General features: G+C 53.7%; 1 long non-coding RNA gene across 1 annotated transcript; it reads left to right on the forward strand.

The window, feature by feature from the left end:
- On the forward strand, positions 1-609 carry LOC134175166 (uncharacterized). The gene is made up of 3 exons (XR_009968908.1): positions 1-67; positions 186-218; positions 572-609. It is a non-coding gene; the product is annotated as an uncharacterized LOC134175166 (long non-coding RNA).
- Positions 610-6,108: the final 5,499 nt, after the last annotated feature.

The raw sequence follows: 6,108 nt of genomic DNA on the forward strand, positions 1-6,108 counted from the left end.
CCAGGCTGTGCACGGGGCCCTGTGCCCCCATCCGGGAGTACATCATGGGCCACGTGCGGCACCCGCGGTGAGGGGGGCACCCCAACATCTGGGGGGGAGGAACTGCAACATCTGGAGGGACCCCAAACCTCGGATCGGTCCCTAAAATACATGGCGGGGGGGGGGGGGTGGGGGTGTTCCTATAGGAATGTGAAGAAGATCAAAGGGAACCTGCTGTGGTATCCGCTGCACCCCAAAGTGGGGGGGGGACCCCCAAGCTCATTGGGGAGCCTCCAAAACCCCTCAGGACCCCCCCAAACCCCTTTGCCTGTTAGGACCCCCCAAAATTCCATTGGGATCCCAACAACCCCCCAGCACCCCCCAATTCCCCCTTGTGACCCCCCCCCCCCAACCCCTTCTCCCAGATCCATGCACAGGAGCCCAAATTCCTTTAGGACCCCTCCAAATCCCATTGGGATCCCCAGGAACCCCCAGTTCCCTCCCATGATCCTCCCCGACCCCCCCCCCCCCCCCAACCCCTCCTTTAACCCCCCCCCCCCCCCCCAGGTTTCCTCCTTAACTCGGGGCTCAGGTACCAGCACCTCAAGGAGATTCAGGTTTGGGGGGTGGGGTGGGGAGCGTTAGAGGGTTTTGGGGGGGCTCTATGGGGTTTTGGGGGGTCCCACAGGGACCAAAACACCCCCCTGCACCCCAAAACCATCCCCCCTGCATCCGAAAACACCCCCTCTGCACTCCAAAACCATCCCCCCTGCACCTCAAAACAACCCCCTGCATCCCAAACCGCCCCCCCGCACCCCAAAACCATGCCCCCTGCACACCAAAACACAACCCCTGCACCCTAAAACCACCCCCATGCATCCCAGAAGCCCCACGGCACCCCAAAACCGCCCCCCTGCACCCCAAAACACACCTATGCACCCCAAATCTACCCCCACTGCACCCCAAAACAACCCCCTGCACCCCAAAAGCACCCACTGTGCACCCCAAAACAACCCCCCTCTGCACCCCAAAACCACCCTATGGATTCCCCCATGCATCCAAAACCCTCTCAAGGACCCCCCCGAATACATCCTGCAGCCCGGTTTCCCCCCTGCACCCCAAAACTGCCCCTGGGCCCTCCCCCATGATCTTTTCCTCCCCACTCCTGAACCCCAGAACCCTTTAGGGACCCCCTCTATACTTTAAACCCCCCTGGGTTTCCTTCTGAAGTGGGTGCTGGGCTCATAGGGGTCCTTAAAGCCCCCCCCCCCCCCCCACTCTCCCTAAACCCAGTGCTGAGACCTTTTGGGGTGCCCCCAACCCCTCCATGGTCCCTGCAGCCCTTTTGGGGTCCCCAAAATGGGATCTGGACCCCTTTGGGCCCCCCAAACTCCCCTCAACGTTTGGCTTTGGGGCCCCCCTTGCCAGCAGGTTGATGCTGGAGGCCACGGGGCTCTCAGGGGCTCGGGGGGCCCAGATCCAGCAGGGCCCAGAGCTATGGGGCAGCCCCATGGACTCCCCAGAAACTGCCCTGGGGCCACTGAGGAGGCAGCTGCAGGAGGGGAAGCAGCGGCTGGTGGGTGCCAACGGGGGAATGTGGGGATTTGGGGGGGTCCTGATGGGCTTGGGGGGGGGTCTGGGAAGTGGAATTTGATGGTTATGGGGAGGGGTTGGGGTCCCTAAAGGGTCCCAGCGCCGCTTTTTGGGAGGGATGAGGGATATCTGGGGGTCCTGGAGGGGGATTTTGGGTCTATAGGGGATGACATGGGGGAGTTTGGGGCTTTAGGGGGAATTTTGGGGGTTCAGCGGTGCTGGGAGGGGGATCTGGGGGTTATGAATGGGTTTGGTGTTAAGGGAGAGGCTTGTGGGGAAATATGGGGCGATATTTAAGGTGTTTGGGGGTCTTGGGGGGTATTTGGGTCCCTCCCATGGCTTTGGGGTCCCTCATTTCCTTGTGTCCCCCCCCCCCTCCATCCCTTCCAGTCCCGTCGCTGGATCCAGCTCCGGGCTCTGCCCGCATCCAATGGGAAGCTCCAGGCGCAGCTGCGCCCCCTGCAGGCCCAGGTGAGCAAAGAGGGGGAGGGAGGAGGAGGGGCTGGGGGGGCGTGGCCTCACCCCTTTGGCCACGCCCCTTTCAGGCCCTAGGGAGAAGGGCAGGGGCTGCTGGAAGCGCTGAGCATGCTGGACTAAAAGGACACAAATTAAGTAGGCCCCACATTAATAACATGTAAATAAGGAAGTAACGTGTAAATAAGGTCAGCCCTACATGAAGTGCGTGTGGATAAAGCAGGTCCTACGCTAATTGCATGTAAATAAGGGGGGGTAACGATGGTGGGATGAGAAATGGGGAGGGATGGAGGGAGAGGGGGAGAAATGGCAGGAATGTGGGGAATGGGGGTGGGAAAAAGGGGGAGGGGGAATGGGGGGCATAAGAAAATGGGTACGCGGGGGAGGAGGGGAAGAGGGGACAAATGGGGGGGAGGGGTGAGGAAAGGCCCCATATTCAGCCCCATGGGGGGCAGCCGGGAGGGGGATAAACGGGGACACGAGTTGGGGAGCTCAGAGCTGATTGGCTGTTGCCTGGGAAACGCTCGCCAGAACGAGGCTGGGGGGGAGGGGAAGTTGCCTGCGCAACGGCGGCATCCAACCCGGAAGTGCGGCGAGCGTCGCGGAACGGGGATGGGGAAAGGCCGAAACGGGGGGGGAGAGGGGGCCTCGATTTCCTGTGAAATCTTTATTTATTGGTTAAGTTTCCTTTTTATACATTCTTAAGGTGACCCCTCCCCCCCACGCTATTTACATCGGTGTCAATAAGGCTTTGGATAGATCCCCCCCCATCCCCCCTTTATCCTCCCCTCTCCCATCCCGGGTATAAAGAGGGGGGGAGGTGCCACCCCCCGACACCCCCGGGTGGGGGATGGGAGGTTGTGTCCATTGGGGACCCTCCCCCACCCCCCCCCCCCCGTTTTGGGGTGCTGGGCGGGAGGTGAGGCCCATCCCCCCCTTCCCCACAGACAGTTCATCAACAGGCACTTAATGACCCCCCCCCCCCCGCACCTTCCCCGCCCACCCCACCCCCGTTTTTGGTTACATGAAGCCGTTTCTACAGGAACCCCCCAAAACCCACGCACGCACCCACAATGTGTTTGAGGCCAACACTAAAACAGGATTGCAAAGTCAAAGAACACGGACCTGGATGCGCAGGGCAGCCCCGGGAGATGCAGCCTCCCGAGGGAGGGGAGGGCTCTCCTCTGCACTGGTTACTGCAGGGCTCTCCCTCCTTAAAGAGCCCACGCTCACCGTGGGGGCCCCGTCACAATGGGCAAATCCACAGCGACCGCCACGGCTTTGGGATGGCGGCAGCATCGTGCCCATGGCCACTGGGCACCCAGGGGTGCTGCGGGAGTCGCTGCGGGGGGACCAGGCTCTGCCCAGCCGGCTCGGGGAGGTCCCTCACGGGCTGCTCTTCCTCAGTGCCTTTGGTCCGGAGGTGGAGCATGCGAGGGGTCACAGCTCAACGTGGGCCATGGAACAGGGCGTCACGGCCACCTCCGAGGAGTGGAGAGGGACCGACATTGGCACAGCAGAGAATCATGGAATCCCAGAGTGGGCTGGAAGGGACCTTAAAGCTCACCCAGCTCCAAGCCCCAAAGGCACGGGCAGGGACACCTTCCACTAGAGCAGCTTGCTCCACGGCCCTGTGTCTCTGTGCACTCCCAGGGCATCCTGGGGATACCCCTAGAGAATCCCAGAGAATGCCTGCAGCACCTCCAGAGCACCCCATGGACCCAGTCAGAGCTCATGCATCACAATGACCTTGGGGACATGGAGACCACAGGGGTGGCTGATTCTGGAACTCCCCGTGTTCAGGTGTGTGAGGTCACAGAACCCCACAGAACCCTCCAGCAGAGGCACCGGGAGACGACAGCTGCCCCACGGAACACAAGCTACCGGTGGAGGAGGCAAGAGCAGCTCCTCTGGTGGTTCCCGTCTTGGTGTCTCGGAGCCGGTGCCGCCTGTGGACACAGGAGCGTGGAAGGAGGTGGGTGGCGATGGCGATCTTGGGGTGCTGTAGGAGTTGCCAGAACACCTCAAGAGACTTCCCCAGAGTGGCTGCTTTGGACTCGGTGTGTGAGTTGGGCTGGCTGAGCCGGCAGCGGAGCGCTGCGGCTGCCGAGGGATGATCCTGGGATCTGCCCTCATTTCTTGTGGGGAGAGCAAGGGCCTGTGGGGATGGGCCAAGGGGGAAGGATTTTAACGTGACAGAGAGGGGAGATTGAGATGAGATCTTAGAAGTTGTTCCCTGTGAGGGTGGTGGGACAGTGGCACAGGGTGCCCAGAGAAGCTGTGGCTGCCCCATGGCTGGCAGTGTTCAAGACAGAGCTGAAAATACCCTGACTCTTTCCTTGGTACATGATTGAGTTGCAGGTTTTATTCCATTTTTGGCTAAATCTGAACTATTTATGGAAGTTTCTAGCCTATTTTAAGCTTTTCCTAGCTATTTCTTAACTGGTTTAGGCTGTTTCGAACCCTTTTTTCCCCAATTCTAACACTTTTTGAACCATTTTGACCTTTTCCAAACGTTTTTTGTCCATTTCTTACTAATTTCTTGCCATTTCTAACCCATTTTTGCTCTTTCCTGACTCGGTTTGAGCCATTTTTGGCCATTCCTAACCCAGTGTTGCCAATTTCTAACCCATTTTAAGTCTGGCTATTTCTAAAAAAATTATGGCCATTTCTATCCTAATTTTGGCCATTTCTTACCAGTTTTAAGCTTTTTTTTTGGCTATTCCTAGTCCATTCTTGCCTGCTTGTCCCCTGTTTGAAGCATTTTTTACCACTTCTAAACAATTGATGACCATTTCTATCTTATTTTTGCCCATGTCTTACCAGTTTTAAGCCATTTTTGGCAATTCCTAAAGAATTCATGGCCATTTCTAGCCTGGTTTCAGCTTTTCTTAGCTATTTCTTAACTGGCTTGAGCTATTTCTAACCTTTTTTTTGCCCAATTCTAACTCTTTTTAAGCCATTATGGCCATTTCCAAACCGTTCTTGTCCTGTACTTACCAATTTCTTTCTAACCCTTTTTTTGGCCTTCCCTAACTTGGTTTAACCCATTTTTGGCCCTTTCTGACCCACTTTAACTTTTTTTTGGCTATTTCTAAACAATGGCTGGTCATTCTCACCTTATTTTTGCCCATTTCTTACCTGGTTTATGCCATTTTTGGCTAATGCTTCACTTTTTTATGGGCATTTCTAGCCTGGTTTAAGCTTTTCTTACCTATTTCTAAACTGGCTTGAGCTATTTCTAACCCTTTTTTGCCCAATTCTCACTCATTTTAAGTCATTTTGGCCATTCCCAATCCATTTCTGTCCAGTTCTTACCAATTTTTTTTCATGTTCTAACACATTTTTGCCCTTTCCTGACTTGGTTTCCATTTTTGACTTTTTTTAAACCATTTTTTTTTTGGCTATTTCTTCTAACCCATTTTAAGTCTTTTTTGGCTATTTCTAAACAATTGCTGGTCATTCTTTCTTATTTTTGCCATTTCTTGCCAGTTTTATGCCATTTTTGACTGTCTGAACAATTTTTGCCATTTCTAGTTTGGTTTAACCTATTTTTCTTAGCCTAACCCTTTTTTGCCCAATACTTTTTTAAGTCATTTTGGCCATTTCCAAACCTTTTCTTACCTATTTCTATTTCTAAACTGGCTTGACTTGGTTTATTTTTATCTAACCCATTTTAAATCTTTTTTTGGCTATTTCTAAGCAATTGCTTTTTGCCCTTGCAATTTATTCCATTTTTCTTTTTAACATTTTGGCCATTTCAAACCTTTTTTTTTTTACTCTTTTTAAGCCATTTTGGCCATTCCCAAACCATTTCTGAACATTTCTTACCAATTTCTTTGTATTTCTAACCTGGTTTTGCCCTTTCCTCACTTGGTTTAAACCATTTTTGGCTCTTTCTAACTCATTTTAAGTTTTTTTGGCTATTTCTAAACATGCTGCTGGTTCTTATTTTTGCCAATTTCTTACCAGTTTTATGCCATTTTTGACTAAGTCTGAACAGTTTCTTGCCATTTCTAGTTTGGTTTAAGCTTTTGTAGCTATTTCTAAACTGGTTTAGTT

This window comes from Pezoporus occidentalis, unplaced genomic scaffold (genome assembly GCF_034315485.1).
Source record: "Pezoporus occidentalis ecotype Australia unplaced genomic scaffold, CSIRO_AGI_Poc_V1 ctg664, whole genome shotgun sequence".
In the NCBI taxonomy this organism is placed as follows: domain Eukaryota; kingdom Metazoa; phylum Chordata; class Aves; order Psittaciformes; family Psittacidae; genus Pezoporus; species Pezoporus occidentalis.